General features: G+C 43.8%; 1 protein-coding gene across 7 annotated transcripts in view; it reads right to left on the bottom strand.

Moving 5' to 3' along the window:
- The window catches only part of INPP4A (inositol polyphosphate-4-phosphatase type I A), a 147,843-nt gene that overhangs the window by 86,584 nt on the left and 40,754 nt on the right, over positions 1-20,505 (bottom strand). For all 7 annotated transcript variants that reach the window (XM_040993762.1, XM_040993765.1, XM_040993763.1 and 4 more), the window contains exon 2: positions 15,978-16,055. The gene's annotated coding sequence lies outside the window, so the exon portion shown is untranslated. The remainder of the gene's footprint in view (positions 1-15,977; positions 16,056-20,505) is intronic.

The following is a 20,505-nucleotide window of genomic DNA, read 5'->3' as shown; positions in this document are numbered from 1 at the left end:
TAATGTGTTGTTGTTGTCGTTGTTGTTGTGGCTGTTCTAACTCATACCAGTTGTCGACCTTGTTTCATGGCTTCTCAATTACGGAGATGTATAGTGATGGAGTATTGGGGTCTATCATGTACAGATGTGGGGGTATAGTATAATGGAACACGCATCCCTGCTTCCAGACAAAAGATGGATTCCCAATGAAACTGTTGCACATGTACAGACAATGGGATGCTGGACTGTCTGACACTGTCTGTACCAATAATGTCCGGGTACACTTAAATAAGACACTGATAAAAATATGATTCCTTATGAAGGACTACACCATTGTAGTAAAATGGGGAAAAATCTGTCGGGGGGGGGGGGTGGCAGTTTAGGGGAGAATCCCAGCCTATCCAAAGTTGTAACACATAATTCAAAATTCAAAATTCAAAAAAATTGCCCTGAACGTCACTCTTCATTAACAGAGCAAAGGATGACTGTACATCAGGTCTGAAAAGACTGGGCCAAAATAGAATCCACTATAGCATGAATAGGCACCATTCACAATCAACACAAGAAGGGCAACTCCTTTGACCCAGCAGGTCCCTTTGGGGTTCCAGAGGTCAATTTATGCAACACAACTAAACCTGAAGTCAGATCATATCCAATAGCTATGAAAGAAGCATTGATCCTGCAAATATAAAACTCCGCATCACCACCAACAAAACGATCTCTATGCTGGCTATGCTTTTGTTTCCAAAGAGAACACTGACAAGTCAGAGAATCTATGAAATCATACAAAGAGAAGGAGTTAAGAGATACTTGTGCCATCATTTCTCCAAACTTTTGCAGCTGGGTTGTAAAATGGAGAGAACGCACTGTGAACAAAGGTCCCCACAAAGTGTCTCCTTGTCACACGCCTTATACAAAATTACCATTACCAAAAGCAATGACAGGGAAAGCTAATTAAAATGTCCACTTTGGCTTTTTCCTGTTTCTCCATAAAAACTCCTCTTGTGAGCTGAGTATTAAAGAATTCAGAGAAAATATGCCTCTTTTAGAATTGTCCTCTTCTCCCACTGAAGAAACCTGTTTCTTTAAAAAAAAAAAAAATCCTGGAAACGAGCAGTTACCAGGTACATCTTCCACGCAAGCTTCGACATCAGCCTTATGAGCCAGCTTCAGGACCTGCCCGCCAAGGTGCAAGCGAGGACACTGCACAAAGGTGGGCAAGGCTCCACCAGGCAGAATGTCTTCTCTCATCTGGAGAACTCGGCCAGCACAGGGGAACACAGAAGTTGCCCAACAATCTCAGGACTCCCATTTGGCCTCACATCAGAAGTTCAGTTAGCACAAAGATTCTTGAAGGCCAGGTGCACACCCAATGGGCAGGTATGACAGCATTCATATCATTCCAGAATACTACACATGGAGGGGTTGGACATCAATGTACAAGATACCTGAGGTGATGACTCAGGGAAGGGTGGGCATTTGGTCTAGAGGTTGGGTTGGGATCCCTGGGTTCCTACCTCAGCTCTGTTCCTCATTCCAGCTTTCTGCTACTAAACTATCCTGTGAGGCACTGGCTGATGGCTCAAAGTGCTTGAGTCCCTGTCACCCACATGAGAGAATAAGTTCCTGGCTCTTGGAGATTTGAGAAAACGAGCCAGTGGATGTGATCTCTGTTTCCTCCCTCTCTCTTTCAAAGAAAGGGTAGGTGAGGGTAGGGAAAGGTAGGGAAGAAAAAAAAAGCCCAAAGTACCCTGCATTGGGCCAAAGATCCTAACAACAATTCAGCCAAAAGCTGTCACAGCATTGCTCAGCTCAGCAGTACAATGCATAGTCATCAGCCACTTGACAGACAAACATGACAGGAACAACTGGAGCCTCTGGGATCTTGGCCTGGTTCAAATTTTAAATTAATTCTTAGATCTCGGGCAAAAAACAAAATTTGGGCAGTCTGATGTCCCTGTGAGATAGGTCCCCACCTCCTCCTTGTCTATAATCCTACTTGGGTGGATGCCCCAAATCGTATTATTTGTATTTATTCTGTGTTGTCTTTGATGCCCACCACAAGGATGTCACTATTCGCCCACCACAAGGACGTCACTATTCTCACCTCAGGACGAGGCTCTTGCCGCCATTCTGTGCACAGGCAGCAAAGCTGAGATGGACAAAGATGCTGGCTTCCACTCTGCTATCTCCTGGAGTTAGCACAGACACTACAGTATGAGGATAAAGTAAAAAGACTGTGGAAAAATTAAATTAAAACAAATTTATTTTGGCACAAAGAAATTAACGAACTCTGAACATAATTTTTTTCATAATGTGCATTCTCCATCAATTTTTAAGAATATTCTTTGTACTTAACTGAACTGTAGGCACTAGAGGAGTCACCATTTCTATCAAGATCTTGTATTTTGGTTCATGAGGTTTTCCATTTTTTAAATAAGTATTTTCCCTTATTTGTAAATTATTTTGGAAAGGGGGAGGAAGCAGAAGGGGGATAAGAGGAAACTTTTTTCCCAAGAAACAAGTTTTTTTCCCATATGGGTTCATTCCCCAAATGCTCACAAAAGCCAGGACTGGGCTAGGCCAAAGCGATGAGCCAGTAACTCAATTCAAGCCTCTCACACGAGTGACAGGAATTCAGTTACTAAAGTCATAACTGCTGCGTTTCCTGATGCGCAGTGGCAGAAAGCAGGAATAAGGAGCTGGAACTGGGACTCAGTCCCAGGCACTGTGATTAGGGATGTGGACATCTTAACTACTCCACTAAATACCCACAATATGTGTTTCAACTTAAATTTACTACTTGAAATCATCTGAATTAGTTAAGTATTTATATATGTATAAACAAACTTAACTATACAGCTAACCGTAAGACTTGCAGCCATCCTCAAATGGTTGTGACAGATTCTTTGCTTGGCCAAGTTTGAGTCAGGCACCTAAATCCTCTCCTTGGCCCATGCCCGTACTTCCTTGTAAAACACAGTTCTAGCAAAGAATTCTGCTACAGCAGTTTAGCAGGAACCTCCCATTCCCCATATCTGATTACCCTTGATACCTAACCAGGTTCCTCACATCCCAGGTGATGTCTGATCACTCATGGCCCATCTTCACCAAAAAATTCTATTTAGTGATTAGCCAGAACCTCCCTGATGCACAATGCTTTCTCTTACCAATTCTCCATCCATGGCTCCTCACTCTGCCCCTTGGCCACAGATTCCCACTTGCCCATCCTGTATTCAGAATTGAGCCCAATCTCTCCCCAGTGGCACAACCTTGTCTGCTCCCTGCACCTATCACAACGGTCCTGAATAAAGTCACCTTAATATGCTTTGTTCCCAAATGATTATTTTTTAACAGCATATGTGTCCTTTGTAAGACACTGCACATGAAACAGAACTCACGGAGCGCAGCACACCTCACCTCCATCCCCAACCACCAATGTGGTTGGAGGGAAAGTTAGGACTGGAAAAAGTTTGAGTCCAGGTCCACCCACTGTCATCCAGTTAGGGAGATAACTTTAGAGGTGGGCTGCAAATCTCAAATTTAAAAATGTTAGGACTTTGTAGACCACAAGTTACTAAGTTAAACAGAAAAGGACAGAAAGCCTTTCTAAGGGTAAAATTAGATAGGATCTGAGGTAGGAGTTTAGACTTAAATGTTTAAATGACACATTCTTTTCTGGAGAATAAAAGCCTGGAGTTGTGAGCAGTGAGAAGATGTCCCTAGAAATCAGAGGTGAGCGTTCCAAAGACATCTCTTGTGGCTTCATTGGGCCTATAAGTGGACACAGTGACATTGTGCTGGAACCCTGGCCCAGAGTGCATCTAAACTACAGAGTGGACAATCTCACACTGAAACCCACCCACCACCACCACCAAAGGTCATCAAAAATCTGAAAAACCTGCTACCTCTCAGGAAAAAAAAAAAAAAGGAGAATTTTCTGTTGTTTTTAAACAACTACAATGGCACAATCAAAGATTTGCTGTGCCAAGACGAGGGCACATGGGAAAACTCTTTCCAATCAAGTTGGCTCTGAATCTAAATCTGATCTGAAATTTAAAAGCAGTTAATGAAAAGGAGGGGGAGAAACAAGTTTCTCACACTAATTCCAAGAGGATTTTTCAGTTACCCTGCCTTAGATGATCTAGAAAAGGGACTGAAATAAGTCTTAAGACCTCCAAACATATCCATAATCCTTTAAAGCATAACTTCCGGAGTCCTATATTCATATAATTCATACACTGCTTGAAGCAACACTTAGAAAAGCCTTGAACTTTCAAACAAAGTCAAATAAATACAGTACTCCTTAGATTTTCACATTGTCTAAGAGGATTAAACACTGTGCCCAATAAAATGTTTGCACAGAGAAGCTGCAAAGCATGCTAAGAATATCACGCAATTATCCACCACCACTATTTTAAGGAGAAAGGCGGGGAAAATCCTGGCATTTCTGGGGTAACTGTCCACATGTGTCACCATGCACACCAATCAGACTCCACAGCAATTCGGCAGATGGTTTTCTCCTGGTCAGTAAGCAGAACTCAAGGAGGGCAGTTTCTTTTTATTTGTGATGATCCATCATGTTGCACATGTGTCATTTTGACTGGAACTGCTTTTCCTAGTTCCTCAGAAGGGCACAATGTGATGGTAACATCGAGAAGACCATCGGGATTCCATCTTAGACACTGTCTGAACTACCACAATGAAACACTACAGACTTGGGGCTTAAACAAGTCGTTTATTTTCTCAGATGCCAACTGATTTAGTTCCTGGCGATGCTTCCCCTGAGCTAGCAGACAGCCTCTGTCTTAGCAAATCCTCCCAAAGTCTTGTCTCTGTGTGCTTTTTCCCAGAGTCTCTTCTTCATATACGGACACCAGTCTTCCTGTATTAGGGGCCCTATGTCCACATCTAATCTTACTTTACCCTTTACACATTGGGGGTTAGCGTTTCAACATACGACTCTGAATGGAAGGGACACAATTCAATTCAGTCTCACCTTCTGAACTGTCTCTTCTCTCTACCACACTGCACAAATCCAGCATCTGAGCTGGCAGTGCTGCTGGTCGAATCCAGCAGAGTTCTGCCTCTGCTCACCAGGAGTCTATTCACTGAGGCTGACAAACAATTCCTTCTTGCCCCTCCTCACATCTGAGCTGCTCCCTTCATCTTCACAACCTCCAGGTAGGTCAGAACCTTTGAAACGCATTTTGGAAAAGAAACATTAAAAAGAAACAAACAGACTCAGAATAATCTAGAGATCTGATGGTTCAATTCAGAAAGCTCATGGAATTTCTTTTTAAGCAGAATCTGCAAGCCCGTCATACTTGGCTTATGTCATATAGTAAAAACCCTTTGAAGATGGCAAAAGTATACAGCCTGCCTTTTTTCTATTCTAATTTTCACTTGTGAAGCAGAAGAGACATGGAGATCTCTCCTCTGCTGGTACATTCCTCAATTGCCCTGGAACAGAGTCCCAACTACTTGAGCCATGCTACAATCCAAGGGACACATTAGCAGGAAGTCCACATTAACTCTGATATGGGATACAGTTGTCCTAAGCAGTGTCTGAACTACTGCAAGCAACTTTGCTGCATTTTTGGTTTATCTATTTCTCTGTCACATTTTACAGTATTATCTAGCATAAGCTGTCGTTCCTTTTTTCTGCATACTTCCATACAAATGCTACTCCTGTTTAGCTCTAGTCCCCTTCTCCCTTACATTCTAGTATTGTATACATATGACAACTAAATCCAAGGGTGCTTCAAAAAGTCTAAAAAGAAGTCAGCATTGTGGCAAGAGGGTAAAGCCAGCACCTGCAACACTAGCATCCCACATGGGCACCGGTTCCTATCTCTGTTGCTAATGTGCCTGGGAAAACAGAAGCAAATGGCTCAAGTACGTTGGGGCCTGCCAACCACGTGGAAGACCCAGATGGAATTACTGGCTCCTGGCTGCACCCTAGCCAAGCCCCAGGTGTTGTGGCAATTTGAGGAACAAACCAGTATATGGAAGCTATTTCCCTCCAACTCTGCCTGACAATAAATAAATCTTTCTTTTTAAATAGGGATAGCAGGGTGGAAAGCAAATGCACAGATAGGAAGTCAGTTTATAAATTAACCTTATTTACCAATTCTGATTCTCATCCTTTTTTCCTGTGGGTTAAAGATGTGATATCCTTCACACATACTTGCTTCCTTTATGCTGGCACAATCAAATATGTTTCTAAATGTTATAGTCTCAACAGTCACATACATATAATTTTTAAAGCTGCTCTGTAAATCAGAAAGGAAAAGTATCCATGTAGCACATATTTTCTAATTATGCTTACTGGAACTTGCTTTCTCACATGAATTTCAAGTATTGTCTGTGGTTATTTCCTTTCAGCCTGCAAAATTTCATTTGTGCCAGGTTTGCCTGTTTTGAAGAACCTAGGCGTTTTCTGCCTTTTGTGATTCTGCCTTAATGGCTTGGCTGGGGCTGTGTGAACCTCAGGCCTGATAGCCTACGTGACACCCCCGGCAGGACACCTGGCAAGTCAAGTAGGCAGACCACTCCTCAGGAAGGAGGTACCTGGTATTTGAGAAGATTCACAGCCCAACAGCTCATCGATTTGTACTTTTTGAAAGTTGCTTGTTTCAAACCCACCAATAGAAGCCTGCTAAATCATGACTGTATAATTAGTAGCCTGAAATGTATAAGAACTGGGGGCTTGGACTCTCGCTCTGCTCTTCGGCTTGCGCTTCTTTTTGTCCTCCCTGCGGATCCTAGCAGCCTCGGCTGCGGCTGCCCCTCCCCCGCCCAGCCATGCTGGGCTCGGGGAGGTGGCTGGGTTACCTAGGCTAACCTGAATAAACCACCTTTTTGCCTTAGCACCAACTTCAGACTTGATGATTATCTGAGGATTTCAAAAATCCAGCACAACAGCTTGTTTTTAAGTTTATACTCATTTCTGGTAGATAGTTTTAATCATTGTAACACACCTGATTGACAGATTCTTTGTTCTGTCCTCAGGAGTTTGAATACGTTGTCCCAGTGTCTTCTAGACATCATCGTTACCAGTGAGAAGTCAGCTGTTGGTTTTATTGGAATTCCAAGTCTATGTGATGAGTTCTTTTTTTTGTCTTATAACTTAAAAGATTTTCCTCTTCCTTTGTCTTTGAACATTTTTACTATAATGTGGCTAGATGTGGAACTTTTTGAGTGTAACCTACTAAGACTTTAATGTTTTTCTACAAATTAAGTTTCTGACTGGTATTTCTTTTATCTTTCCCTTTACCTTTCTCTGCTCTCTTCGGGGACTCTAACTATTCATATACGTTGTTGCGTTGAATGCTATAGTACACTTCTCCAGGACTCTATTTTCTTCATTCTTTCTCTGTGGTTTGGGCTGTATAATCTCAATCTCACTATCTTCAAGTTCACTGATTCTTTTTTCAGCCAGTTAACATTTACTATGCTCTGGTTCTCTAATAAATTCTCTAAGTCTTATCAACTTCTGAATTTCCATTTTTAAAAAAAAAAACACCTTAATGTCTATGTCTTTTGTCATATCTTCTTTAAGCATGATTTTGTTTGATTTTCTGAATATACTTTAAGTGGCTGTTAGAAGTACTTGTTAAATCTAACACCTATACCACCTACACCCCTTGTTTTGGTCAGCTTCTGCGGCCTGTTTTTGTTTTTTTCCTGTCATCATTTCCTACTTTTTTGCCTATATTATGACTTCGTGCTAAAGATGATATTTTAGCCAATATACTGTGGCAAACCTGGATACTGATAGCCACTCCCTTGGGATTCATTTATTTATTCTTTCCTAAAACCTATCCTCTCTGCCTACACATTGTACAGCCTCTGATACTACTGCTCCTGGGTGGCACCGCCTTGAGTAGGGTAAAACTAGAATGATAATGGTATTATCATGCTTCTTGTATCTTCCCTCTTGGTTGACCTATCTGCCCCTGAGGTTATCACACTCAGCTGTTAACCCCCACTAACTGCTATCTGTGACAATCTCCTAGGGCACAAATTGCTTTATAGCCCAATCCACTTAAGCCCTTTGGATGGCTGTACTTTTTCTGACCTCAAGACAATTCCTTCTTAGCTATCTTCTCCCCTGCTTGTCTCTGTCTATGGGTTTTGCCTATTGCTTTCATTGAGCTACTAGCCCCTTAATTACTTCCACTAAAGTCTCCAGTCCTTTGAGAGTACCCTTGAATTTGAACTTCCTCCACACACCACGTGACTGGCACTTGAACATCATCCATATTATACACTAAATGAAGTCAACATCTTTGGGGAGAGTTGCAAAGCTTTGTTTTGAAGGTTTTAGTTTGTCTGTTGAAACATCTCTCTGAAACTGGGGATAGGCACACCCACCTGTTTCTTTCAGCATGACACTGCTACTTTATGAACCAGATGCTGGGTAGGGAAGGTTGTCTTCTTGATTTTCCTGGTTTGGAACATCTGCTGCCTTTGTTCAAATCAACTATAGAGACAGAACACAACTAGAGAGGTGTGTTGGACCCTAGACCTCTCCAGTCCCAGACTTCCCATTTACAAAATGGGAACCCTCAAGGCCGAAAGTCAGTGCTTTGGCATGCTACAGCTGCTGCTCTTCTGGAGAGGAGTCCTAGTTGGCTTTCGTCCCCTCATGATGTACTGGTCCAAGGGTTGTACTTCCTGTATAGGACCCATGGGGCCTTTCCAGAGTCTCCTCCTGTGTGCCCCTCCTGGGGACCTGACAGCTCCCCTTCATCATTAAATCAACTCAGTGTGATCCCTGAAGGGCTCTTGGTTCCCAAGTTGCTACTTTCACACCTTTTTGAGATGTTCCAACCAGCTGAGGACAGGCCAGACTGCAATTACGAAGGAAATGATGACAAAGGGTTTGATCTAGTGCCAATCCCAGGGATGGCATATCAACAGGGCCGCCACTTCAGACTAATGAGACAGTATAGTAGAGGATTTCTGGTGGCTGCTTCTGGCTAATGAGATACAACTTGGGTGGCAATTTTAATGAAGAAAACCAGACCAGAATGAAATATTCTGAAGTGTATCCATTTCCTTGCTTTCAAGGGCTATGCTGAAGAAAAGACTCATACCAGAACTAAAGTACAAATCAATCCTACCCCCAACTGATATGCACAAAACAGGCATCTCCCTGGAGTGCCACTGCCTGCTCATCTGCACCATGAAGAAAAAGAAGCACAGCTCAGGGATACGGATGCATACAGAAGTGCCTCCTCCGAGGAGACACAAGGCTACTGACCTCTCTTCGCTATGTGCTGCCTCTAAGCCAGTTTGCTGCCTCCTACCAGTCTTCACATCTCTTCATGATGATTGGTTTCCTCTTCTCTTGTCATGGGTTACTAGTTATCAATGTTCTTCTCAACTATCAGGGACAGGTAGGGTGGAAACCAAATCTTCCAAATGACAGCATATGTAAATGCTTTAAAGGAGATAGCCACTAGATGAGGGGTGGGGGCTCAAGGGCACCTGTGGTACTTTCTGGGTCCTGGCTGTTCGCAGAGCTTCCTGCTGCTAGGTGTGACAGGGCTGGCAGGTCAGGGAGCAAGAAGGACACTTTCAGGAAGGTGGGTGTTAAAAACTTTGCCCCAAACTAAAAAATCCACCATCTGACTACTTAACTACCCATAATGGGAAAATCACTTGGGAGTGATGTTTTCCCACCCCTTTTGGTAATAGTTTGTTGTAGATTAACTAGGTCTCTGCTGTAATTAGACACAGACAAACCTTTTTGTAACCACTATTGTCTATCTAACCCAGTTTGGGTTTTTCCCCCTCCATCAAGACAAAGAAATGCAATCTCATTTTATTGTTCCCCACAGTAATTATTTTAAATTAAAAGCTATAATTAAAGTACTTATTTTCTTTGGAAAGTGTTTCATTTTATTTTCTGAACACAAAGGGTTCACATATGATAATAATCTTGGGAAAGAAACAGAAACCTCTCAAGATCTGGTAGGACATCCAAACAAATGACTGTTTAAACTTTAACTTATTTAGCCAGATGTAGGGACAACCTCTTCACCCTCACTAAGCAGTAGCTGGTGACTGGGAAAGGAGGGGACTGCTCCCAATTCTGACCCCACCTGCTCAGAGCCCCTGATGTCACATGGGGGTGGCAATTCTGGGGCAAGGAGATGTGATGTCCTGGTTTCAAACAGAACAAGACAGGGAGGAAGACATCCCCAAGAGAACAACAAAAGGGTCAGGACTGAACCAGACCACAACTGCCTCCAGAAGCAAATATGATCAATGAAGCATCAGTTGGCCACACCAGAAATCCCAGGCTCTACCACCTTCTCTAACATGACACCGAGACTCCCTGGGTGGGCACAGCTCTTCTCACACAGCAGCTCTATCTCCGCTCAGGGTTCCTTTCTCCAGAGCCAAGTGCTGTTTTATGAAATCAAGTTAGAGATTTCCATGTGAGATACAGCTTAATCATAGAACTGGGAAAAGTAAGAGGGAAAGGGGAAAAGATAGAAGGAAAATAACAAGCAGAAAAATACAATTCTACAAGCAGATTCCCACCTGTCTGGTCCTGGAGTCCAGCCTGCTCCATCCCTAGCCCTCCCCAGCAAATGGCAGATCTAATCTCCAAAGGGTAATTTTCTGCTTCCTCCAAAAGGCCCTCCTCCTGCAATTTCCAACCCATCAATAAAATTTGACGACACATTCAGAACTAGGGCACTTCTCCCCACAGCCACCTTGCTACAGTTCCCATCTCAGTCCTGGACACATCTAATGAGGTCACAAGAGCTCTGAACAGGCTCCACCCACCCAGATCTTACGAAACTCCACCTCACTCCATAAGCAGAGGGCCTCTTGTTCTCTGTTCACATAGTTTGTTTACAGTACCCTCCCCCAAAAACCAGATTTTAATTTTTCAAGATTTTTTTAAAGATTATTTATTCCTTTGTGTCACAGGAAGGGAGAGAGACAGAGAAAATGATCTTTTATCTGCTGGTTCACTCCCCAGATGGCAGCAATAGACAGGGTTAAGATAGGCTAAAGCCCAGAACTTCTTCCTTGTCTCTCAGGTTAGTGGCAGAAACCAGTAAGTGACCCACCTGAGTCATCTTATGGTACTTTTCCAGACTATTAGCTGGCCCAGAAGTAGGAGGAGCCAGGACCTGAATGGCACAAATATGGAATTCCTATGTCAACAAATGCCTGCTTTACTTACTAAACCACAACTCCAGCCCCTGGTTTCATTGCTTTTGACCATGAGCTCTGCAGGCCTCAGAAATGAGAAGGATTCCTTCATCCAGAACTATTTACCACTATTTCAACCAGATGCCAACAACAGGTACATTGCTTCAGCACCAAACTGAGGGACTGTGCAAAAGTTATTACCACTAAGTACAATTCAGATACACAACTCAAAATATAGTACACATCAAGTTTGCAACAGTAAGATTGTGCCTACAGAGTTCAAGAAGGGGGTTTAAAGCTGGTAAATCATATTTTCAACTGCTTCTCCATGGTATTGCTACATGGATGTTTTGCTTCTGTTGTTCAACTAAATTCACAAAATTGGAATTACAATAACAGGTCACTTTGTGCCAAGATCCTGGTTTCTAAGACTATTCTCCAATAAAAAGGATAAAGGTTCTTGGGAGAAATAGCTAATTCTAGGGCTGACACAAAAAATAAACAAGATGAGGTTAAAGTATCTTACAGAGTCAAAAGGTAAGAAAGTATCCAACACAAAACAAAAGTAACAAAAGATCCAGAGAGGGAAGATCTGTGGAAAGGGACTACGTCAGGCTGAGTTCTGGGAAAGGACCAAGAGCTGGGATTAGAGCTGGTTTCTGCAAAGGTTTGAAAAGGAACGCCGGCTCCAGTTCAAAGAGATCCCAATGGCCCAATTGGGAAGAATTAGAACAACAAAATAAATAAACCACTACTGGAATAAAACCCAAAGAATGAAACAAACATCAGTCCTCACTGATATCACAATTAAATAAACACATTAATGCGGGAGGAGACAAATCTCCCATTCAGAAGCATTCCAAAATAATCACACTCAAAAAAAAAAAAAAATAGCCCTTACTCAAAGAGGCCACCTCCTCTCAGAAAACACTGTAAAGGGGGGGGGGGGCAGATACTGGGCAGGTGATCAAGTAATGGTGACAGTATGAATTCTTCTTTTTTAAAATTGTATTTAAACTTAGCAGCTTATAGTATTCAAGCAAGAGTTTACAGAACTTCGTGCATGTTAGGATAATCAAAGCAGATTTATAACTCTAACAAGCCATATATTAACAACTGAAGAGTAGAACAGTCTTAGGCAGTACAAATTCTTGAAGTGATGTAGTATGATGAGAAAGATACCACATCTTTAGGGTTTTTCTTCCCAAAAAACATAATCCCAGTCTAATAGTGTCAGAAAAAGCTAAGCTTAAGGTCATTCTACAGATAGCTAACACTATTCCTCAGGATGGTTAGGGTCATCAAAAACCAATCCTGATACGCTGTCCCAACCAAGAGAAGCTTGAGGAGACAAGATAAATAAATGTAATGTGGTGTCCTAAAGGATCCTGGAGCACAAAAGGGGCATTAGGTTAACAAACAAACAAAAAATAACCACTAAGGAAATTTAAAAACACGAGCCTTGATTAATAAGGCATCAATTGTGATCACGGTTAATTCACCACAATCTACTATGGTAATTAAGATATTAACAGTAGAGAAACCAGGGATAAGGGAAGACATATGCTATCTTTATCTCTACCTAAAGCCATTTTAAAATTAAAATCTAGTTTTAAAAATAACCTTTAGTTCTGAATCTAATAGCCCCTCCCTCACTTTTTAGAATATTTTTTTAAAGATTTATTTTTTTATTACAGTCAGATATACAGAGAGGAGGAGTGACAGAGGAAGATCTTCCATCCATTGATTCACTCCCCAAGTGGCCACAATAACCAGAACTGAGCTGAGCTGAGCTGAAGCCAGGAGATTTTGCAGGGTCTCCCATGCAGATGCGAGGTCCCAAGGCACTGAATAATCCTCCACTGCTTTCCCAGGCCACCAGTAGGGAGCTGGATGGGAAGCAAGACCACCGGGACACAAACTGTTGCCCATATGGGATCCCAGTGCATGCAAGGCGAGGACTTTAGCCGCTAGACTACTGCACAGGGCCCTCGTTTTTTTTTTTTAAAGTAGAGATGGTAACCCATATTTTATATGATTTTTTACACCCCTCCTCCCATACAAGTACTCTCACTCAAGTACTCAGGTATTTCCAGTCTCCTAGGAGACAATCAGTACCCTCTTGTAGGCTGGCATTTGCTTCGAGGCTTGGGCTTGTCCTCATTGGCTAAGGTCACTGGTACAAATGTTTCAGGGCAAGGCAGGCAGATTCCCACTCCAACCAGTTCTCACTAAGCTGCATCCATCAGAAGCACAGAAACCAGACTTCTAAGAAGCAGCTGTGTTCGCAGAAGCCTCTGTCCTGCTTTCAAGAATTTTCTTCCATTGGTCCTCGGTCTCAGTCACGTCATTGACTTGGTTCAGACGCAGACGAGGTTGCTGTGGCCTCTGTTGCCATTCTACTTTTTCCCCACCCGCTGCAGGCCAGCAGGATGGCTCACAAGCAGATCGAATACTCAAGTACCAGCATGTCCTGTTACCTAGAGAACAAAATCCACCTAATGTCTGAGGAGGAATGGAGGAGACTTGGTGGAGCCTAGGATGGGCTCACTACATGATTCATGAGTCAGAGCTGTGTAGTCTTCTCTTTGGACGCCCTCTTCCAAAAGATGAACAGAAACGAAGTATATCTGGAAATGGTCAGTTCTTTTTCAAATGTAGTATATATGTGTGTATAGGGGAATAGTCAGTGGATACTTGAAAAACGTACAAATCATTCATCCAGACCTGGCATGAGCTGCTTTCTTCACAGCAACAGAGCTCAGTTACACGTGACTGCAAGTAGGTTCCTGTAAGGTGGTGAAGATGCTAGTCTCTCTAGTCAGTTTTTCTTTGGATTTAAGTGCCTATTGGACTTCACCTGTTACTTTCAGTAAATAAAGTCTTCTTCCATTGACTCATGGGGAGACACATGGACCTATGCCTTACCTCGACAGTCTTTGGCTGGAACAGGCCCAGGGATTCTCTGTGACCAGCTTCCACTGCCTTCCAAGCTCCTCTCCGGTTTACAGCTTCCAGGACCACTTGGCCATCTCCTTCTCAAGCTCCATCTCTTCCAACACTGTTTTTGTGGTCATCCCCTGATCACCGACCAACCATGACCTCCCAGATCCATCAGCAATATTCCTTTTAAGTGGAGGCTGCCATCTACTGCCTGGTCAGTTTGTATCTGCAGGTCTCCTACACATACCTCTCTGCAACAGTGTGGCTCTGTAGGCAGTGGGTGAGCTGGCGGAGGAAAAGCTTCTCTTGAAGATGCAAAATCAGCACACTAGTCACACCCTCTTTCAGGATGTACAGAAGCCAACCCAAGATGAGTGGGGCAAAACCCAAGATGCCCTGGAAGCCTTCTTGGGCCTGGAGAAGAAACTGAACCAGGCCCATCTGGAATTTCACACCTTGACTTCTGCTGGCACAGACCCTCATCTCTGTAACTTTTTGGAGAACACTTCCTGGACAAGGAGGTAAAATTCCTCAAGAAGACAGATAACCACCTGACCCACATCTGCAGAGTCACCAGTCCCCAGGGCCCCCAGGCCAAGCACCCTTGGAATGGCTCCACCTCAAGCACAACTAGGGGTGATCCCAGCCCAGCGGCCTCAGGCATGGTGGAGCGCTCCCTGCATCTCCTGGTACCCAAGTTCGTGCCTGACTGTCCCCTCCAGCCACTAGGCTGCTTGTTAACAGGCCCAGAGCTCTCTTGCCCCATGTAAACTTGTCTGCCAAAAAGTCTTTTGATCTTAACCTGTTTTCCCCACCCTAACCCATAGGCAGGCCTTCTGGGCAACTCTGAAGAACCTCTGCAAAGCCTAACCCAAAGCTCTGTGGCTTCATCTTACTAAAGCCCTGCAGGTGCGTCCAGATGTTCACCCCAGACAGTGGTGCAGAAAAGGAGAAACAGTTCAAACACTCCCAATCTGAAATGACTCTTTAAAAGCCTCAGATTTTGAAGGATTTTGGATTTTCAGATAGAGATCTCCAAATAACTGGTAGTCTATGCCTACTTTTCAAATCCAAAAGACCCTAAAATACTTCTGATACCAAGTGTTTTAGAGAAGGGGACACTCAAGCTGTACACAGACTAATGAGAATGGCAGGCAAAATCAAAAGGGTGTCACCTTTCAAAAGACAGCCAGCAGTAAGAGGAGAGTGGAACAGAGGAAAGGGCACGGGAAGACAAAGAAGCACCAGCCAAGACCAAGAGCGAGATTCTCCAAACTTGGAAAACTTTAAAATTCACAGCAGCTTCCTAATACATCACTGTTTGTGGTGAGGTGGCCCTATGGATGAGAGCTACAACCAGACACACTTGGAACTTTCAAGGAAGCTGTCCACATGGTCAGCCAGGTACAAGCAGCACAGAAATGTCTAAACCTGGAGGTTTGGGAAACAAAGGAGTGAAGTAACCCTACTCATAATCACATCTTAATTAAAACCAGTTGGCTTTATTTCCACATTTTATGTAGGTAGGAGTAGTATAAAGGGTTTATTTAGCATGGTCTGTTTCATTTGAAGCTTAAATGTCGTAGGTTGAAAACCTGCTTTGTGTTAACAGCCAGGCTTCATGATCACCCTATACAATCTGAATCCAAAATGTGTTTTACAAAGAAGATAACATGTTTTCAGTGTTTCAGACACCACAACAAGAGTACTTCATGATCAGGATGGTTTTCCATAGCATGGAGGGTGGACTTCTCAGTGGGATATCACCTAACCACCCCACAGGACAGATACACAACACCTGGAGCTGACTGGACTCTTGGGAGGAGCAAGATGGAGAAGATGCATGAGGTCTGCCGTCAAAGACCACCTACCACGAGGGCCAGGCCACCAACAAGCACGTCATTGCTCACTGCAGCACTGTTTCACCATAAAAGACTGCACACCATAAACTGCAAAAAAAAAAAAAAAAAAAAAAAAAAAAAAAAATTTGAAGCCTTCAGTCTACAATATTTTATAACAGCTCAAAGACACTGATTCCTTTCTCACCCAAAGTCAGTCTGCTGATGAGCCCAACAAGGACATCTACATTTCTGTTACAGTGTTGTTGTTGTTTTAATGTAATGGGAGCATTAACTTTTTAATGTTCATTACAGAGGTGATGGGATGGGGACTGCAGACCCATGTGGGCCTCCAGTAGAAATGAAGAGGATTGGGAAGGGGAGAAGAGGTGAGAGAGATGTGTCCGGAGAGAGATGTGTCCGTGGTAGGAGTGGGGAGGAGAAAGAGGGTGCACAACTCCTGCTGTCAGGAGTTGTGCATTAATAGCAGGGAGTACAGATGGTTTCCTGACACTGCCTGGAGGCCTTCAGTGCAGGTGGGTTCGGGAGAATGTCCTGGTAGAGTTACCTGAGTGTGTAACTCTGTGTAACATTGTGTGTAACACTTAACTCTTCCGGCCCGGCATGGTAGCCTAGTGGCTAAAGTCCTTGCCATGCATGCACCAGGATCCCATATGGGTGCCAGTTCACATCCCAGCTGCTCAATATCCCTTGCAGCAACCTGCTTGTGGCCTGGGAAAGCAGTTGAGGATTGCTCAAAGCCTTGGGACCCAGAAAAAGTTCCACATAGGAAACCCAGAAAAAGTTCCTGGCTATACTTCAGCTCAGCTCCAGCCATTGCAGCCATTTGGGGAGTGAACCAGCAAGTGGAAAATCTGTCTGACTCTCCTTTTCTCAGTAAATCTGCCTTTTAAATAAAAATACGTAAACCTTTTTTTAACAATGCTGTCTGTCTTGAGGCTGGGAGGCTACACAGCAGAACATCTCCCTGTCTAGCCAACCATGGCAACAGAGTAGCCAACAGGACAGCGGGACAGCCCTGAGAAGAGGAGGGACAGACAGCCTGTTCAGACTGCTGTTTCAGGCCAACGCTCATGGAAGAAATGAATGACACAGTACCTAAAGCAGAAGTCATAGGGATGTTCAGTGCCCATAGAAACAAACCCTGCAGCACAGGAGGACACACCACCTGTTCCACTAGCCGCATAGCACGCACAGGCCCCGTGTGCCCCAGCAGTCCACATGTGCCAGATATGGAGGACACAGGACCTGGCCCCTCAGCAGCTCCACGCTGCACTCGCTATCCACATACCACCGGCGCAACCAAGCAGTCACCGTCCAGTTTCAAGAAACAGCTGTTTTGACCACAAGTATCACAAGATCAAAACTGAGAATTAATAAACAGAGCTGAGGCAACACCTGAGAAGACTGGGTCACAAAATATGAACAATGAAGAACAACTTCAGGCAATGGTAAGCTTGGAGAGCCTGGGTGGGGAGTCATGTGCAGTTTCAATTGCATTGCTAAGGACAGTGTTTCCAACTAGCATGCATTTGCTGCATTATTCTATCATTAAAGCATTAAATACTGCCTAGCAGACATTTTTATTATAAAATATAATAAGGTATACCAAAAGTCACTATCAGTAGTTTTTTTCTTGTGTTTTTTTTTATTTTGCTTTTCAAAAATAAAATGTAACCACAATTCTTTTAAATATAGAGCTTAAGTCAGAAGCTGTGCATCTCTTTAACATGGGAGGATTCCACAAATCAGTTTGGATCGTGGCCCAGGCTCACCAGGCTTCTTCCTGCGTGCCCATGCCTGAGCTATCAGAACTGACTTGCTGGTTTTCATGATAAGCCCTCAGGGAAGACACCTCCTTTTAGGTAAATATAACAAGGAACATAGCCACTTTACAACTGCCACAGCTGTTCTTTTTAAAGATTTATTTTTTTATTATTTTTTTTATTGGAAAGGCGGATATACAGAGAGGAGAGACAGAGAGGAAGATCTTCCGTCCGATGATTTACTCCCCAAGTGAGTGCAACGGCCGATACTATGCCAGTCCGAAGCCAGGAGACTCTTCTGGGTCTCCCATGCGGATGCAGGGTCCCAAAGCTTTGGGCCATCCTCGACTGCTCTCCCAGGCCACAGGCAGGGAGCTGGAAGGGAAGCGGGGCTGCCGGGATTATAACCGGCGCCCATATGGGATCCCGGGCGTGCAAGGCGAGGACCTTAACCACTTGCGCCACTGCGCCGGGCCCTGCCACAGCTGTTCTTTTCTACATTCCAAGAGATCCAGTTACACCTGTCAATAGATACCCATCTTTAAAATATTTATTTTTATATAGTTAAAAGTCAGTTACAGAAAGAAGAGGACACACAGAAATCTTCCATCTGCTAGTTCACTTGTCAGGTGGCCACAATGACCAGGGCTGGGCCAAGCTGAAGTCAAGCACCAGGTGCTTCATCTGAAACTCCCACGCGGCTGGAGGGCCCAAATGTCTGTGCTATCTCTTGCTACTTTTTCCAGGTCGTTAGCATGGAGCTAGATCCAAAGTGGAGAATCTGGAACTCAAACGGCAATTACATGGGATGCAAGCGTAGCAGGTAGAGACTTTACCCACTATGTACATAGCATTGGTCCCAGGTGCTATTTTCATTTTTTCAGCCTCCATAGCTCTTCCCCCAACACATACCAGCCGCCTCCTTGTAGGGTCCTATTCTCTGGACCAGGTGCAGCTGGTCCCTGGCACATGAAGAGCCTGCTGGAACTAGTGCCAGTCAGCTAAGTCATATTGATCAAGAGCAGCCTTTTAAGCTGCATCCCTCAGGAGCGTGATTTTACACAGACCCCCAAACCTCTGCCTTAATATGTGACAACATGGGAATCATAGGCATACAGGTAGAGAAGAAAGGGAACAGATACAGAAAATATTTCAGAGCAAGACACTCACATGACCTGCTAAAGCCACTATAACTGCGTTCACTTGTTCAAACTTTGCAAGTATTTTTAAAGATTTATTTATTTTTATTTAAAAGGGAGAGTTATAGAGAGAAGGAGAGAGATCTTTTATCTACTGGCTAATTCACCAAATGGCCACCTTGGCCAGAGCTGGGCCCATCCAAAGCCAAGAACTTCCAGGACTCCTACATGAATGCAGGGGCTCAAGGACTTGGGTCCTCCTCTGTACCTTCCCAGCAGGAAGGTGAGTCAGAAGTGAAACTCCAGGACTCCAACCACAGTACATACATGGAATTCTGGCACTGCAGGTGGAGACCCAGCCTGCCACATTACAATGTCAGCCTCAACTTTACAAATTCTAAAAGTATTCATATAGGTGCTGGGGCTGTGGGTGAACAGGCTAGTCCTCCACCCTGAGCTGCTGGCATCCCATAGGTGCTCTGGTTCATGTACTGGCTGCTCCACTCCCCCATCCAGTTCCCTGCTAATGGCCTGGAAAAGCAGCAGTGGATGGCTCAAATCCTTGGGACCCTGCACCCAGTTAGGAGACCTGGAAGAAGCTCACACAATTCCTGGCTCCTAGCTTGTGGATCAGCTTAGCTCAGGCCTCTGTGGCATTTGAGGAGTAAACTAGCAGATGGAAGACTTCCCTCTCTTTCTCTCCTTCTCTCTGTAAATCTGCTTTTCCAATAAAAGTAAATCTTTCTTTTTTTAAAGCATGCAACATGGAGCTATTATGCCAGCACAAACTATTGAACAACCCATCTCCAATACAGCACATTCATAATAAAGTGAAAAGCAAAGACCAGCCATGCTGCAGAGAACACCTGTCACTAGAGGATATTAAAGCCCATCCTGGTGGTGGTGGGCACAGATAGCAACACCAGAAGAGCAGTGGTGCTTGAGGAAAGCCAGCCATGGCAGCTTCCCTTGTCTTCTGGGTCTCTGTAAAGCACAACTGACCAGGGGGACAGTGACATGCTTAGAGGTCTCTCCCCAGGACAAGCCGGCCTGCTCACACGGATCAGTTAGAGAATCAATGAAGCTCTCCTTCTCCATAAATATTACTGAAGCTCCACAGAGTAAGATTACTTCACATGGACAAACTATGTCATTGAAATATTACACATAAAACCATTTCATATGGTAAAACCATGCTAATCTCAACCCAAATACATCTTCCTAAAGAAACCAGCGCCCACCAGCAGGCCACAGAACTATGCAGGGGCTACCAGAAATCAGAACAAATGAGCATGAATGAGCAAGAGTTCTTCAGGCCACCAAGAATGCTGGATGTCATGTGTCAAGTGAGCTGACACTGGCATAGGAAATGCATCAAGGCTTCAGGGGAAAGGCATGTGGTTTCTTTCTCTCCAGAGAGCTTTTGGAGAAGATGACTTCACTTCCATAATGAGGAATGATGTCCATGATGTCCCTCACCCTCTGGTTCACCTGACCTCTGACACTTTAGCATCACCCCTGTTAAGAAAACATCTTTAAGTGTCATATGTAGAGCAGGTTTGGAAGAGGTATCTTTTTTTAACTTTTCTTTACTGTGGAAGAATTTTATTTAGTTTTCAAAGACAAAAGAAAGCT

This window comes from Ochotona curzoniae, unplaced genomic scaffold, assembly GCF_017591425.1.
Source record: "Ochotona curzoniae isolate NIBS_2020 unplaced genomic scaffold, NIBS_Ocur_1.0 contig_883, whole genome shotgun sequence".
NCBI lineage: Eukaryota > Metazoa > Chordata > Mammalia > Lagomorpha > Ochotonidae > Ochotona > Ochotona curzoniae.
Note: the sequence above shows the minus strand (reverse complement) of the source record. Positions and strands in the feature narration are given on the sequence as shown.